Source organism: Ptychodera flava, assembly GCF_041260155.1.
Source record: "Ptychodera flava strain L36383 chromosome 3 unlocalized genomic scaffold, AS_Pfla_20210202 Scaffold_27__1_contigs__length_13241970_pilon, whole genome shotgun sequence".
Lineage (NCBI taxonomy): Eukaryota > Metazoa > Hemichordata > Enteropneusta > Ptychoderidae > Ptychodera > Ptychodera flava.
This window is the reverse complement of record NW_027248281.1, coordinates 9,410,112-9,429,068: the sequence shown is the minus strand read 5'-3', so window position 1 is coordinate 9,429,068 and position 18,957 is coordinate 9,410,112. Positions and strand designations below refer to the sequence as shown.

At 37.0% G+C, this 18,957-nt stretch overlaps 1 long non-coding RNA gene across 1 annotated transcript; it reads right to left on the bottom strand.

Annotated features, from left to right (window-relative positions):
- Positions 1-489: 489 nt before the first annotated feature.
- On the bottom strand, positions 490-10,720 carry LOC139126545 (uncharacterized). Its single transcript, XR_011550631.1, has 5 exons — positions 10,524-10,720; positions 5,476-5,592; positions 4,206-4,446; positions 1,580-1,722; positions 490-1,014 (listed from the first exon to the last, which is right to left on the bottom strand). It is a non-coding gene; the product is annotated as an uncharacterized lncRNA (long non-coding RNA).
- Between the last annotated feature and the right edge of the window lie 8,237 nt (positions 10,721-18,957).

Sequence of the window (18,957 nt, the reverse complement as noted above, 5' to 3'; positions counted from 1 at the left end):
ACCTTTTTCAACCGTCATGAGATAACCAATGATTATCTAGCAGGGTACACTAGGATTTGAATGGTCTTTACTATTGCTGTATTTATGTAAATTATATAAAATACATGTATTGAAATTAAGTTTTCAAAAGTGAGGGGGAGGGGGTCAGTCAAAATTTCCATGTAAGAGAGGGGGGTTACTCAAGTTCATCATGGTTTGGGGGGCGGGTACTTGAAATTTTAGAGTTTCCGACAAAATTCCTCCAACATCCCCACCCCCACACCCCCACCCCCCCGGCTGTAAATAATGACAGCTTCCAATGAAATTTGGGCTGCAGTGTAGCTGTATCTTTTTGATGAATTTTCACAAATTTTATAATATCAACTCTAGTTTCTTGTTCTTCTTCTGAAAGCTTACTGGGAAACAAAGTACCTATATATATCATACATGTGCACATTGCAATGTTATTGACCAGTATATGTAAATCTAGGTCCTGATTGACATGTACACCTCTGGAGCGAAAAAGTGATAATGGAATGTTTATAAACAATCATCACAAGTGACAATTACCTACAGGTTTGTTATTATACTACAGAGATCACCATGATACTGAGGGGAGGCATGAAATAATAATTGTGTTTTCTCAGTGCTCTGAAAGTTGAATTTTCCTCTCTTTGAGCTGGACTACCTTAAACAGTTCTGTGTACTAGCTGTAATATGATGCTGCTTAGTATTGCGGGTTATATCTGTTAAGTTGCCCACTGTTTGTCTGTGGTAGGTGTAGTGGTTTAGGAGTTTTTGATCCCAACATACATGTACATACAATCTGTGTGCTGAGCAGTGTAAGGTTCACGTCTGTCCACCATACTGACTAATAGGAAATCCTCTACCAAATGGAGATGCAATCCCACTGTCTTCATCTTGAGACAACTGTCCCTGGTAGTTGGTTCTTTCTTTGCGTGGTAAAATGCTGCCTTGAAGTCGGTTTTGGATTTATCTTGCTTCCTCTTCTGCATGGATATACACACCTGTTCCCTAACATAGAAATAATAATAAACTCATGGAAGACAATCATGGACCAATCATGGAAGATAATAATTTCTCTTCACAAAAAGTTAGTTTATTTGTGTGTTACATATCCAAGAATTCTTGTGTACAAAGAACAAATAAATTTATTTTTGTCTCCGCTATATGCATGTTTCTCTAACCTAGACATCTCAACCACACTTTTTCCTTCTTGCTCATGTCATATGTAATAGATTGGCTACAACCAATGTCCTGCACAGTTTAAGAATGAGGATTGCTATCACATGCATGTTGTGTATAATTCTGGATGGATTAGTGTTAAGCTGATGCACCTGCATAGTTGCTGCTGGCAATGTCAATTAAAATACAGCAATGTATCACTTATGTTTTTGTGAACCTGTGTTTCTAATTAGTATTCTTGTAATTGTAAAGATGCTATACATGTGTAGCTATATAAAGACAACTAACATAAAACACTTTGTGCAAGTTACAAGATACCACTTCCAGCACATCTTTGCAACAGTCACTTGTGTACATATACTTGGGTGCAAGGACTGAAATGGAAGAAATTTACCTGTTGTTTGATCATTTCCATTCATCTTTCGTTATAATGTCATGGTCCAAGTCCAATTCAAAGCCCTCCACTTTGTCTTTAACGCTCTTTGTCAAGGTCAATGATATTTCTCATCCTTGATATTGCAGCATTCACTGCTGATCCTGAATTGTAAACAGATAGACTCATGATTACTTATAACTCTTTAAATGACAATGATAACCGGAATGATTAAAATACATTTGATGATGGGATGTATTGCTGGGATGAATTGTAAACACTCTGTATGTCCTTAACCCTAATGATGATAAGCATTACACACATGTAAACGTTATAAATCACGTGTGCATACCAGATGTATTCTCTCATTGGAATATATTTCATCATAACAGTTTTATGGATCCTACGAATGAAGCTACATGTATTGAATGTCTAGTCATGTGCATTTATCATATCATCTGCATTTCACTAGGCAATTCATAGAGTGCCAAGTCTAAAGAAAATTTTTTAGCAAATTCAGCTAAAAAAGAGAAAATAACTTCACCAAAAATGTGTAAGCCATGATTATCACAACAAAATTACTGATTAAATACTAGTAGAGGTGTAATACATTTGATCTACTCAAGAGGGTATTTTAAAAGAACTACAACTGTGTATGACAACAGCAGTGTTTCCGCTGCCACTCGCAAGAGCGTGAAATGGGAAATGAAATGTCTGCAGATTGGGAAATATTTTCAACTATCCTTCGCAAAACTGGTTAGTGATATTTTTCAGGGGCTGATCGAGAGTGTAGTTAAAGGCAGAGATATTTTTCAACATCCCTGGGTGGTCATTCTTTCCTCGCTTTAGTGTGCAGTCTCAGAAAACTATTATATTCAGTAACAAGTGATATGCCATGCTTTCAGATGGCTGCATGCAATGACCTTGTTATTTTATGATGACAAGTGCTTTGTAAACAATGCTTCTAACATAGTCAGGAAACACTGATTGCAGTGTATTTTCAAAAACTAAGCAGACAGCAGCAGCCAATGACAGCAAGGGTGGTGAACAGAATGAAACCAGTGTTTCAAAAACCGGCACCTTAGAACACTTCTGTGGCAACCTCAGAGGCAGCTATAAATGAGTGCAGCATGGTAAACTGTCAATTGGATGACGTCCTGACCTAACTTCATGTAAATGTTATAACCTATGCAAATACAATGACCTAGGCCTATCCACAAAACAATTATTCAGCATCGCAGGTGACCCTGGGCTAGCCAGAATACACATACAGGTACCTGCTATGGAAAATGACCCAGGCCTATCCTGAATACAATAACGGTACATATTTTATTGAAAATGACCCACGCCTATCCTGAATACGATACAGGTACAGACTGTTTGTATTGATGATAGGCCTTGGTCATCTCCCATTTTGTATTCTACATAGGCCTGAGTCATCTTACATGTACATACTGTGTGCATGTATGTGTATTGTGGATTGGCCTAGGTCATCTTCCATTGCATTTTATATATTATGTGTATTGTGGATATGTCTGTGCCATCTTCCATACCATGTGAATGCATTTGGATTGAGGATAGGCCCGGGTTATCTTCCATACCGTGTACATGTATTTGTGGATATAGGCAGGGGTCACTTTCTGCCATGATGTGTAAAAGTACTGAATATAACACTGTATTGTGGATAGGCATAGGTCATAAATTTGCATGAAGATATAACTAGGATGTTGTCCAGTTGAATGTTTACAATGCTGAACAACAAGCAGCACACTGTGACATGCTAAGTCGTGTTCGAGTACAAGTAAGCAAAAAAGATAATTGCACAGGCTGTAGAGTTGCAGGGTAGGAGTAGTTACAAAAAAAGAAAGTGTGCCAAGAATAGTTCGTTGAATTTCCATGGCTAGTGTTTGAATAAGAGAAGAGTCAGCTTTTTTTTCTGTAAGACATGTGGCCAGACAGACATTTTAACATATACACCCAGTTTGATTTTGAAACTAAAGCATTCACTGTTTGGACTACCAATAGAAAGAGGCGACTGTTTACACCTAGTGTACAAAATGTAATTACCAGTACACCTTCTTAAAGTGAACAGTTGGTGTAAAAATTAGACTCTGTGATTGGAGAACTGAAAGCACTTGATGACTGAGGCAGAAGCTATGGATCTTTCAAAGGAAACATCTTGAAGTTACCCTGTCAATGATGTAATACTTGTGATACATCTTGATACATTTACAAAAGTGCAAGTCACATAAGTGTTTGGCACACAGGAAATAAAATTTGTTGTGAATGTTATTAAGAAAGCAGTTTGTTCCATAAAAAATAGTTGTTTATTTACATTGCCACTGATTATCAGTCGTTCAGGATGGTCCTACTTAAATTTTTAAATCACAAATGGACCTGGTAATGTATTACCTTGAATGTAAATGATTATTGGACTAGTTTAATGTCATCTTGCCATTGTAGCAACTGATAGGACCCACCTGAGTATACAACTGTCAGTTGGATAAAAATCATAAATGCAATTACATGTAATTTTGATGCTATAGTTCTGGCCTATAGTTCTGGCTAATCAATTTTGGTCTCAATTAGCCATAATGGCTTAGGGAAAATTTAGCCAGTGGAAACACTGAACAGTGTAAGTACAAACCTGTGCCACAGCAAGGACCCATTGTCTTAGGAAAGTAAATATATTAATGAAAGACTCCCTCAATTCCACAGGTTTTTGCTCTGCATTGATGTCAACACCACGATCTCTGTTCAGTTTTGGCTGTTTGCATAGCCACACACTGTGTATTTCCTTTGCAATGGAGGATGGTATTGTCACTATGTTGCTTTTCACCTGGTTGTCATTGCCCAGTGATGCACTGTCTCAGCAAGGGATCTTGAATCTGATTAGGTGAAAAGAAAACATTAACTTGAAGCATGCAATGTAAATATTATCTCCTGCAAGTTGCTGACATTAGTTTACATCAGTTCATTCTAAAATATGGCTTTTTATATGCAAGATAAGACAACTTGATTGTTTATGACTTCTGTAATTTTAATTAAACTATAACTTTGCCCCAAACCCATTGTATTCACTGGTGATTGTGGACCTTTTTAAAGGAAACAGGTACATAATGTAGGTCAAGACGTGTATTCAAGCAAGTAGCAATATATTTATTTATATATTTATTTCAAAGGAAGACCAACAGGAACAAGTCACATTAACAGGCTCCATAAAATATACATAAAATATAAATGCATAAGGTACAATAAAACAATAAACAACACAACAAACTATATGAAACCATTAAAAATATGTACATATTTAAGCATGACATTCTGACCAGGCATCTGAAACTTTGACAAGATAAAGTGATGTCAATGGCAGGGCTGGAAATGCACAATTCATTTAGAGTAGCCATATATCTTTGAAGAGCCAAGTACCTAAATACATTGAGTTTTATACTGCGAGTCTAAAAAACAATGCGGGTTCTAGTACATGTAGTTTACTGAGGAACATCAAAATTAATATGAAACATGACTGGGGACAATCATACACATTATTCTTATATTTCTAAAAAAATATAAATAATTTCCAATGATAAAGAGGCCAAAGGTTCAAACGCTTGCAGAATTCTTCATAATTATTTCGGCTGTAAGGATGCTATGTTTGAAACAAAGGAACTTCATGAATTTCATTTGCACTTGCTTTATTTTGTCCTGTTGTTTTTTTTTGCCAAGGAGACACCACACTAAAGACGCATATTCTAAAATACTTACATGTATTACATAAGTTATGTACAAAGCAATTGATGTTGAAGAAAGTATCCGCCAAATAAAACAGAGCATGCGAAAAGCTTAACTGATAATGAATGAGACATGTGCAGGAAATTAAAAATAAAAAATAATTAAAATTTTAAAACAAATCTTACCTGATGAAGGATTTTATTAAAGATCAGTTATCCATCTTTTGCTTCTTGTTCCTTCTAAGTTTCACATACATGTACCTCTGAGGCTTTACGACCAGGGTACGTGAGGTATACTTACAGCTGTAGGCAAATATCAATGAATTCAATTAGAATCTTGCAGATAATCCTATTCATCACTGTCTGTACAATGGATACTCAACTTTATAATCATGAATATATGGGTCAAATGATTAGTAAAATCATTCACTCATTCATTATGTATTACCATGCTATATACATCTCATTTAATGGTCGAGCTGAACCATGTGACTGACCACAAATACACAGCAATGGTTTGTTTTTATGTCCGTGAAAATGAATAATAATGCTAACATTGAAACTTTTCAGCAAACATGTAAATTGTCAATTGTACAAAGATCAAAATAGTGACAACATCACTGCCCTGTGTTCGCTCCCATATAAGTTATCAAAACAAGTCAACAATTGTATGAAACATGGACATACATACAGACAGACTGACATACACAGACTGGCACAGAGTGATGACATTGACCCCAAGTGTGCCTTGGCCCATGGAGAGTGATAAAGATATAACAAACAGCTGAATGTAATGATAAAATAGTTAAGTATAGGCCTATACAGGCACTGAGAGTGAATACGTTACAGCAATTTGATTAGTTTCTTTTCCTTTTCAACTTCTGTGATAATCTTTAAGACAATCAATCTGCAAGGCAGTTTATGTATTGACAAATATGCTATCTTTTACAAGCACACAGCAAACTGTTCTTGATTTTTCATTTACAATATTTGACATAGACTGAAATACATAACATGCAACCAATGTTTACACTTTGCCCATACACCAGATACATGGAGAAATTTCAACATACAATCATCAACTCAGAAACCCTACAGGGAAAAGTAAACATTGTTTTCTTCCAGAACAGCTGGTGCATCCACATATGGAACAACTTACAAACTTAACCAATTACACAAGGATGATGACACAAGAGATAAAGTTAAACTGTGGTGAACTTGACTATTCCTTTCAAATCCTTAATTAACTTGACATCTTAAACTAAAATACACTGCATGGTTAATTGTGTGCAAAAATACATCGGGTGGACCATTTGATAAGGGATGGTGTCTGGAAGATCGATGAGGTACATTATCTTTTTTATCCGATCCATTGTACATTCTGTTTTCCCCACCTTCCACCTTTTCTTTTGTCAAACCTTCTCTGGCTGAATTTTTTATTGGCATTTGTTTGGAATTTTTTCAAAATCTGCCAGGATTTTTTTACTGCATTTCAACACCAAATACAGTTTACCATATCAAATGCTTACTAAATAACCACATTTAATTCTCTTAGTTCCAGTAGGTATAAAATTACCAAAAAAATCTTAAAAATACAAAATGAAAGATATCCCAGTAAAACTGAGAGTTTCACAAAGTTGCCCAAAAATTCAAAATTCCGGATTTCAACTTAATTTCAATATGTCTTATTAACAAAAACCCTAAGAACCGGTTTACTAAATATCAAAGCAATCAGACTGGTAAATTTTGAGAAACAAATTTTTTGACCAAAATGAGAAAAATTGTCCCCAAAATACAAAATTGCAAATTTCATCCTAATTTTAAATATATCTAATTAACGTAAACCCTAGTAACCTGTACACTAGATATCAAAGCTACCAGATCAGAAGTTTTAGGAGAAAAAATTTTTGACCAAAAAAGGCAAAAATTGCCCCCAAAATAAAAAAATTGCCAGTTTCAACATACCTTCAATACATTATATTGAGATTAATCTTAGATACCTGTATACCAAATATCAAAGCTATCAAATCAGTAGTTTTTGGATAAAAAAAAAATTATCAAAAATTGGGAAAATTGCCTCAACATTACAAATATGACAATATCAATACAATTTGTACAAGCGTGACTGAGTTCATCCTGAGGAACATGAATATCAAGTTTCATAGCAATCAGACGAGTGATTTCAGAGAACAAGATTTTTTTACTAAAAACGGAAAAAATACCCTAAAAATACAAACATGCAAATTTCATCCCAATTTTTGCACACATAATTTAAATTACCTAAAGAAATCTGCATACCAAGTTTCAACCAAATCTGACCAATGCTTACTGAGTTTTAGCCATTTGCAGGATTTTCCTTTTTTTCCCCTCATTTGCATATTTTTGGCACTGACATGTTCATTTGAACAAATTCACATCTCCACCCCTAGGTGCACCTGTACACCAAATACTAAGACAGCGGTGCTACGGTTTTGGAGTTTTTGACGTGGACGGACATACATACATACATACATACATATAGACGAAATTTTTCCACCATACAAGAATACCTCCCATTTGCATATATACATATGCATATATGGGAGCTAATAATCAATTACAAAAACAAAATGAAGCACTTGTGGGCCAAATTATACTTTTTAAAAAAATCTCCAGATTTGCCAAATTTTTAGGGTGGGCATGACCGTGCATTGCCTATTACATGCCTTGATGTGAGTGCAAATCAGTGAATTGATTTGAAAAGGAATATCTGGGTAGTTAGTGGGTCGGTTAACGATGTACTGACTGGTTTCCATGGTGACCCAGGCCAGTGAAGCACTTCAATGTTTCTACATCTAAGTAGACGCTTAATGATAGATGTAAAATATACATGCACACACTTTTTTTTTACTTTCGTTAAAATCCGTTTGATGTTGGTCGATAATGGTAAAATTGTTTGAAAATGTCCTGCATATAACTACATTGTAAATGTCATATAGCATTTGTAACCATGAAGAGGCATGTAATAAAAATATTGTTGCCTGAATACATGGGTTATGTGCCCTCGCAGCAGGAGACAATTTGCCTCCTGGCGTCAGGCATATTGTCACCTGTTCTCGGGCACATAAACCCATATATTTAGGCAATAATATATATTATATCAAACCAGTATATTGATGGTGTAAATACAGCGATCTGATTGGTCGAGACGCGAAAAGAACCGTGGTATATTGGCGATATACCACGGCTGGCACACGCTCGAGCTCTCAGCTTGAGCAAAAATCCGTTTTTTGACGTTCCACACCACAATTTCAATATACTATTATGATATAATAGCAATAAATCACACCCAGCGACGGTATACCACGAGATTTTGACCAGTTCACTCCATATATACACTCGCTATCGCTCGTGCATATATGTCGTGAACTGGTCAAAATCTCGTGGTATACCATTGCTAGGTGTGCTTTATTTTCACATGGGAAATTTTTGTAAATCTTGATGGTTTTCTAGGGTTTGTTGATAATATCATGAAAATACAAGACTCTGCCTCGGCCATTAACATTTATCTATACGCTTGGGCAAGACTGAAAGCCAAAATAAGCATGCTCGCCAAGCCTTGTTAATTCTTGACTTTCCGCTTGCCCTTGGCCATAAATGAATAATAATGGTCAGGGCGTCACCCATTATTTCTAAATATTAATTACATTAATCATTAATTAATATGGTTAACATAAGTGTGATAAGGGCATTTATGTACAAGAAATTAAATTTTGGAATTTCCCCAAATGCACTCCATGTATACAAGGCTGCCAATAGAACAAGGAACAATTTTTTCCAATACAAAACTGACTACATTTTTGCACTCTGTAGACTTGCTCCAAGTCTGTGGGCATATAAATATCAAAAATTAATAAATTGAAGGAATAAACTTCTGCAGACTGCAAGGCTAGGTGGTGGGCTGGTGCTCAGATAGTGGGGTGAATGCTTTTCCCCACAGACTTGTAAACCTTGCAGGGTTTCAGTAGCGATAAATAATTCATATGACGTCAGGTAATAAATATGCATGACATATAATCTCAATCTTACTCAAGCATAATTTTCCAACTAATTTAAAAATGGGGATAGAGAGGAATGGTGTTATAAACATGTTTTCAGAATTTTTACAACAGTCTGTGAATCTGTCTAAACATGGGGATATTTTTGCCTTCCCCGGGGAATCACAGCGGTACAATTATCATAATGAATCATGAGAATCTCCAGTCCTGTTAACATCAGTAAATTTCAAAATTACAATAGCAGCTTGTCACCTTCCCTGATGTTTGTAAACACAGCCTCCAGATCCCACCACAGCACTGCAAAAATTGCATACAAGCTCTGCGTATGTGTGAATAGGTTGTCAAACTTTGAGGCGTCACCGTTCTCCTAAGGCTATGATGATCTGCGGGTACGGGTATTGATGTCAAATGACTAGAAAATTCACTTCCTGAATAGAATCATGAAAAATAAATCTTTCATTGTCTAGATATAAATAAAAATATCCTTCACAAAAAAATCTTCATTCATGCATGGGCTACCAGACCTTGTCACTGGGCTACCAACTTAAGAAAATGGTAGCCCAATGCAATGGGACTACAAGAGAAAAAAGTTAATTTCGAGCCCTGGGGTGTGTTACCGGCGTTATACGGCCGTAAAAGGCCGGCAACACATACAGCGCCCTGCCACGCAGAGCTATAGATATAGCCATGCTGTGATTATTAAACCTCTGCGTGCAGAACTTTCGTTTCTCGGCGGTTCAGCAATAAAGTGGTCTTCTCTGCAGGCGTCTACTGACAATATAGTAAACGTTTGTACGTTTCGTGTGACTGTATGTTGTAACAACACATGATGATTGACAAAACACCGAAACCAGTGCGATCTCACTGCAATATCAATACAGCAACTCTGCGTGGCATGCTGTACGTGTTGAGGCTGACCAGCTGCAGTATCAGTACAGCAGCTCGCGCTTTAGGTTTTGCCTGGGTATTTGGGTCGGACGGCAAAACCTCGAGCCACTGTGCAGTTTTACACACACTGCTACAGCAGTGCCACGCATAGCTGCAGTACAGTAGCTCGAGGTTTTGCCTGGGTATCTGGGATGGACGACAAAACCAGATTGCCGTCCGACCCAAATACCCAGGCAAAACCTCGAACTTACTGTACTGCAGCTATGCCAGGCAGAGAGCTATATTAAGCGGCAGCATACTGTTACTTACGTGGAAGAAAGGACTTCGCCAGTCGAGGAAAATACGTGATCATCAGCTGCTACCCTACAATGGTGAGACTTGCAGTACGATGTAACAAAACGCAACTCATACGCGATCGACCGCGGGGCCGCATAATGAAGTGACTTCGGCGAGTTCCGCCTGGGCATTCCTCGTACAGTCTTCGGGTCACGGGGGTCACCGAGCGTTTGTGACAGTAGGTCTGCTTTACACAGGCATATCCTTCCATGACAAACAATCAAGTACACCACTCTTGGCTTTATTTTGACAATACATCAAAGAAACTGAATGTACAAATTTTACAGAATGCTTTATAAAATATAAACCAACACTCCTAACACATTAAGTTTTCAAGTATAGTGTTAATTTAGCGTCGCTACACTTCGCTACACTTGTTCTCATTTGCATAGAACTTACACCTCGGAAATTGCACTAGATGAGATGTGCATGTAAAGACTGCATAACAGTGACCGTTGGATTGCATTGAAACAACGGCGGGGGTCCAGGCCGCCAATTTCTGCTATTGTCACCATAACCAACCATCCCCAACTGTCCTCCCAAGACCAGTTCGGTCATGTGTAGGTGGTGGACAGAATTGTCCCCGAGGTTATTGTTCACCAAATTAAAGCAATGATTCGTTTCATCGCTTCGATAAAGTTTGTGTGTGCGATGTGTGATAGTAAGCATGCGTGTGGAGCGGTCTCAATCCGAAAAATGTAACAACTTAGCCTGCTATTGAACCACTCTTTTTGGGGAGTGGAGATTTAGCCGAGCAGCCTCTGTGGCCTCTCCGTATGTTGTGGGTTCGAACCCGATTGAAAACTAGCCGTACTTTAACTGTTGACTGGGTTTCCGTCTTGGTTTTTGTGGGAAAATGGATGTGTCTTTCTGCTGAAATGGTGCACCTTGCTTTTTTCCTGTTCTAAACCGTGCAGTGACTTGCAGGGGAGCTGAATATGTTGCAAGCTCTTCACCTTGCATATGGGGATTGCGTCACATTCGTTTATACAGGGCTGCAACCTGACAGGAGAATTTCGATTCGATTGATCAGATAATTCTTGAATCGAGTATAGACTTGAGGACCAACTTCAGTAGACACTTGACATATTTAACTTGTCCAAACAACCGTTGTGCTTTTCCTTTGTTTCTTTCATCACTAGTAACTCAGGGGACACCACAGGAGGCTGGAACGTGTAATCTTTAAAGTCACTAACCCCTTCTAATCTCTGCGGATTTTCTCAATTCTTGAGTTGAGGTGCTTCCCTATAATATCATCGACCCTAGTTTAGTGGAGAAGCAGCTTGACATACCTGCGGTATTCTGTACTCTAGTCGTTGTACTAGGGGGCTCCTGCAGGGATATGAGAGATAGAAACCCTAGTGTTGTGGTCTATGAAGGACTTGTGCCAGTGGTGGTTTCCTCGATGGTTTGACTGTTGTTGTCAATGCGCCTTGAAATGTTTGACAAGATTCACAATGTCAGCGTTTTTCGGCGTTCTTGTGGATGGTAGCCCTTGTTTGAGACCAGCTCTGAGTCAGCATCCATGTCCTCAGTGAACACTGGACGCAAAAGCATGACTGCGTCTTGATTCCAAAGAGTGTGTGTTGGAAATTCACTAGAGTTTTCCGGTTTAGTAGTGTAAGAAGTCATCTCTAGCAGGTTTGAGACATCCGAGCTTGTTATTTACATGGCTAGTATTCGTGCGAGTGGTCATGGGTGGAATGTGATTCTCACTGGTAGCGGATACGAACACTTCGAACGCTTCTTTCGCACACAGAGAGAAGTGGGTTTTGCGTAAGTTTTGAAGCGCAGCTGAGCATATTGTGTTCCATGGCGAGGTGGATGTTCCCTAAAACGAAGGTCAATGCAAGATTGGGATTTAAAATCGGCTGTATTTGGCGGCGAACTGCGGGCTGCAAATCCGAAGTGGTGTAAGCGGTTTGTTTATGGCAGTAAGCTGGGCTGATAGCTGGTAACACAGCCCTGCCATACAGAGCTATAGCTTTCACCCGACAGTGTACATGACGTACTCGTCAGTCGCCAAATCACCTCAACACTAACGTGACTGTCTACTGAACTTTATTTCTTCATTTTATTCTGTTTTGATATTTCTATGCCAACGGGCTTTAGGCATGTTTACATCGAGGTACAAACAAGACGACTAATTAAAAGCCCACCACGAGGCCTTGTCGTCGGCTATACGAGTGTTGCAGCTTGTTGGCCTTTAATATTGTCATTACAAAAAAATGTTCTCTGTTAACGTTGCTGAAAAGAAATGATATATCAGAGCGGGATTGGTCGTCAAGATCTGCATGAAAGGCTGACCGTCAAATGTAACTGAAGAAAACGGCATCGGTAGTGGGGAATTCCAAAAACTGCAACACTCCATTCCAGACCTTCCACTTTGTATTTGTGTCTCTGTCTTTTTACCTCACAGATGCTTAGAGTGGCGTAGCGTTTAGCAGTGTTGTCTGATCGCAGGTCAACGTTTTCAACTCTTAGGTTAAAACTATCCCTGCTCAAACCTCTGACCCGAGGTTTTCCTACACAATGTAGGCAAAGGGGATGGGCGTTGTGTATAGGCGATAATTATTAGACAAACGTACATCAGGTCAACTTAATTTATTTGTCTTTTAGGGGATGTTAAGCTTACCTACGAGGTATTTTAAAATGTCGGACCAACAAATTTATGAACAAGAGTTGTCATTGTTTATAGGCGAAAATAACACATGATCAGATGTGAGTAGTCGAGGAGAGGAAACTTATAAACTGACAGAGCCTTATGTTCTATTTACTATTCAATATTGGTACTGATGCACCTCATATATAGGCGCAGTTTACAACAAAAACTCTATATGTTGATCCTATTGACAAACTACCATGGCGTTACTGAAGTCTATAGCGTTGCTCTTCTGCATCAACCAACCTACACAGGCTTCTGTCACTCAGCCTAATTACAATCTGATGGTGGCTTCTGTTACAGAAGCCAATGTCTTTACCTTTCCAGCCAACGACTACGAGACTTGCTTAGGCCACCAAAAACAAACAAAATAGTTTTCGAAAATTTTAATGATTTTATATTCAACTACAATAAGTTTGTGATAATGTACAATGTAGATAAGTGTATACACTTATTGTTAACTACCCACAGGGAAAGCAATTTTGAACAAGATAAAAATTACACCGCTATTAAATCTTTGCAAAAAAAACAAAACAATCGCAGTCCCATGAGGAAAAGTAAAATACTTGGATACTGAGCATATCTGCAAAAAAATCTTCACATAAACCGCATAGAGCAGTCTAACATAATGAATAGAAATGAATGTTTCCTACTTTCATATTGTATGATCAGTTTCCTTTGTAGTATTACCGTTTTTTTAAAATTGCGGGAAGTCAAAATGACCGTTAAGATTTCAATATACCTGTGAAACGTTTGAAAAGGAATGGTTTCGTACTTCAGTAAAAGCTAATATATCCCTTCACACGGAGAATTCAGAGATAACTAATAGAGAATATAAATATATTTTCAAGAGTTACTAGCGGGGCTTTAAGGTAGAACGCACCTCGGGGACAGATATTCGGACTCTCAAACTTTTACAATACTATACTTATGTACCGCATGTGGGGGTTCATTTTAAAGGTCTTGGTGAAAGAAAACTTTTCACCGGCTAAGTTTTTCGAAATTCGAAAATTTTTTTTTTTCCATCTAGTTATTACAGGGATGGCGGCCATTTTCACTTTCTAATATCGGTAAATCTTGAGTAATTTTTTTCTCTTGTACCAAAATTTGCACGGTGACCCCCATTTTTATTCTTGATTTTGATAGAGAATAATTGAAAGATTCCTTGAGCAAATCAGAGCAAAGGTTTCAGTCTTTCACTTTCGAGGTGCATACTACCTTAACTAAGGGTGCAAGTATTCGTAATGTCAGATGAATAGTACTTGAATATAAGCTTCAAACAAAATATGTTTATGCCAAGATATTCCATTTTGATTTCTATTTAAACTAATGTGAACATTAAGACTAAAACGTCCATATATGTAAACATTCAGATTTACTTTGCAAAGACACATAACCGCATAGCAATAAGTCAAGTAATGTAATAAGGCATGGCCGACAATTACAAAAAGCAAGCGTACGCATGCAGTAACCTATACCTAACTTGATATTTGGAGTACCCATAAGTATTAAGGCTGCAGTACTGCAAAAACACATGTATTAAGTAGTATTTTGTTTTTTTCTGATTATAATAAGTACAGTATTTCTAAATATCAGTATATACCATAATATAGTGTATCACATTGCAAAATCACTTCACACAAAAACTATTTGTATCTGCATCAGCCATTCATTAAATTTCATTACTTAATTACATTAATTTCATCAGGTAATGGTTTTCCACGACAAACTCAACACCTTGAATATATTGTGCGGATTGATGGGCAAATCAGACTTACATTTAAAGGATGAAATATAAAAATGAAGTATATATAACGCAAATCACGTTGTTCTAATGTTTATTAGTGAACGGTGTCCATTGTAGTTTTGAATTTTAGTCAGTCATCAGTCTTTAAAAATGAATAATGTCAATCATAGCAATATTAGAATTATCGCAGAATATGACAGATGTGCCACAAAAGAAGAGTAAATTGGTCGTGATGAGACTAAATTAATTATAAACTTTAGGCACTCGTGTAGAGGACGTATTGTTGGATGAATTTTTCATTAGTAAAAATACTTGTTAGCTCCGTTTTGAAACTATAAAGATATTTTGATTTTGCACCACTTGTGTATCAACATCTGCATTGCATCTTCTCATTCTTCCATTAAGGTACAACTAAACGTTTTTAACCATGTTTTATTCCTCGTGCTCATTCACAGGTTACATTACAAGGCATTGATCTTGTCCTCTTCCTTGTCTGCTTTGCAATCCTTTAATTTGTCTAGTCAGGTCATCTAAAGTAATTAATTGCAAAACATACAGTGAAAAACTGGAAAACATTGTATTCCCGCAATCAATAGTGTTCCCATACAAATCACTAGACAAAATGCTTGATATGCGCTTACCATATTCACGTATATTGATGTATATGGAACAGAATACTAATTGAATATGCAGCGTATATCTTTGTATATGGAACATTCCAATACGTTGATGTGAGTAGCGTATTTCTATGCAGATCATGAGTATACGTAATGCTGATCTTTGCACACTAAGTGTACACTGTAGTTTGCATTTTATTAGCATCGTAACTGTATATTGAACGTATATGACACATGTACAGAATCAGTATATGTGTATATATTGTTATATATCAAGCAGTTTGCCCAGTGAATGTGCATGAAATAGAGCTAACTATTAGTTGCATTCGCAAGGGAAGTGATTTACAATGTTGAAAAATCGAAAGTTTTAATAGATGTTATTTTTTAAACAGATCTTGTATTCAAATTTTCCAAAAGTATATATATATATATATATATATATATATATATATATATATATATATATATATATATACTTGTTGAAAATTTGAATACAAGATCTATTTAAAAAATAACATATATTAAAACTTTCGATTTTTCCACATTGTATACCACAATACCACATGATAAATTGAAAGAACGCTTGAAAAACATCATCAACCAAGCATTTTTTCTACGAAAACTATTCACGCCGTTACAAATATGTGGTATTAGGGTATAATTCTACATATTTTGTTAAAAATATTACTAACGCTAAAGTGTTTTATACCGAAAAAGACATTATCAGTATGCTTGATTTCCTCATTGGCAACATATTTGTTTGATTTGGGGGACACATTTTTCAACGGTGTATAGGAATTCCTATGGGCACTGTGTTCCCTTACTTGCCGACTTATTTCTGTTCTCATACGAGGCAGAATTTATCCAGAATCTTATTAAGCAGAAAAAGGTCTCTGTAGCTCGAACTTTCAACCTTACATTTAGATACATAGACGATGTTATTTCAACGAATAACAGTAAGAATTCAGTAAATATCTCGCTATGATTTATCCTTCAGAATTGAAGATTAAAGAAACTACAAAAACGGCCTCTTCTGTTCATATCTGGACATTTTATTGAATTAGACTCTAATGGTCACCTTTCTACTAGGCTATATGACAAGAGAGATGATTTCAACTTTAGTATAATCAATTTTCCACACCTCGTCTGTAACATTCCACTCTCACCTTATTTGGTATGCATTTCCCAGCTTATTCGATATGCAAGAGAATGCAGTTCATATGGTGAGTTTGTAGAGGGACATGGCCATCTCTCTTACAAAGTGTTAAATCAAGGTTACACAAGAGCAAGACTTGTCTTTACTTTGGCAGGTATCGCAAGCTGGTGGATAAATACAATATCTCTCTTCGACAAATGATCACGGACGGCATCGGTGACATGGGGCCTTAGTTAGTGACCACTACCTATCTGACTTACAGATTGATATATGGCTGGTGCCACATGTGGGGCAGGATGCGCTTACAATTTTCGAAACACCTGACATCGCTTCTTGGTCTTTTGGCAAGAGGTCGAAATATCTTTCTTTCATGAATTTGACTTTGTTTGTGTACCGTCTATTTACTGTCTGTTCCCTGCTGTTTGTGTCTATATTTACAACTATTGTCTTACAAATTCTGACCTTAGATTATGGATTGGTACGATTGCGATTATTATACATATGTATGTATGTATGTATGTATGTATGTATGTATGTATGTATGTATGTATGTATGTATGTATGTATGTATGTATGTATGTGTGTATGTATGTATGTATGTATGTATGTATGTATGTATGTATGTATGTATGTATGTTTGTAGGTATGTATGAATGTGTGTATGTATGTATGTATGTGTGTGTGTGTGTGTGTGTGTGTGTGTGTGTGTGTGGGTGTGTATGTATGTATGTATGTATGCATGCATGCATGTATGTATGTATGCATGTATGCATGCATGTATGAATGCATGCATGCATGTATGCATGCAGTATGCATGCATGTGTGTATGTATGTATGTATGTATTCCTCTCTTTAAACATTTACCATATGTTTTGTCCCTGACATTATGCGTGATTGTGTAAATTAATTTTCTTACAGTTGGCGCCTCATAATAAATCTTTTTTTTTTAATTTTGTCATAACTTGAAGTAAGCATTCGTGAACTTAACACCACACGTGAAGTTGTATGCCATTCGCTTTCCTATGATCACAAAGCAACATTTGTGAAAACTCATTGTTATGGTCAATTGACTTGACAGTTGAAATAACTCCACTGTAATGTGATAATGAAATACATTACACCAAAACTACTTATAGTTTGGACGATTAGCATAATAGATGCTAATGAGCTGACTAATTCAGGAAGTTGTATTTGAAAGACAAATCCACTAAATGTACTGATGAGCCAATGATAACATGTGTCAAAATGATGATTTTAAGTATAAATGCTAATAACAGCCAGTAGAGTATAACTCAATGATCGGTTATTGAGAGACATTGTACAAAATTGATTATTATTCACAGTTTACAGACATCTGTCGTTCTCTATCTCCAGGAATTGACAAAACTTAGCTATTGGCCAATATCAAGTAGATTTCGTTAACCATAATTTTTACAGAAAAGCGCAAATGTCACCCACAGACGCAATACAATTACATATCGATCCGAACTGCTCAAATGACACCAAGAGGGTTCATGCCAGAAAATGCCAAGAGGATTTGACCGGTAATCTCGCTGTTAATTTTATGCAGGAAATTATAATAACAATGCTTGATCGAATGACGCAGTGCCTTGAGGGATCGCCAGTGGTATAGGGGAGGAGTACCTTCCCGATGGTGATAAGTGTCGCGGATTACCATCGCCTAGTTGACTGGCGTATAACCGTGACAAAAGACACCTATGGTTTATTTCCTGTCGACCAATCCGATGGAAGAGTTGCAAATACCTGGACTGAACCATTTTGTATTTTGTGGGTGTCGTTGGCACTTTGTAAAGATTCACACATATTGAGTTTATTGTCTTGTTAATGAGCGGCCAGTATTTCCAACTGCATAAATTATGTGCATTTGCCCTAGAAGAAATAATTTTGAATAGTTTTTCTATAGACTCAGACTATGGTCTTATATGCTTTTTTCTCGGTCAGACCAAATTTAAAACCTACCCAGACAAAAGAGTCATAATGTTTGTGTATCCAACAGGCGCACTGCAGAGTAAATCAAAGTTTTATCGCCCAATGGCTATAAAATCATTCAGGATCACCATCTTGCCTTGACTTTTGACGACGAACGGACATAGACGAATAGAACATCCCCGTATGATCGACTTTACTATTACGTACATTTGGTCACAGGTCACCCAGAAAAAAAAATGGGTTCTACTTTTGCGGGAAGATTTTCAGAACGAGAA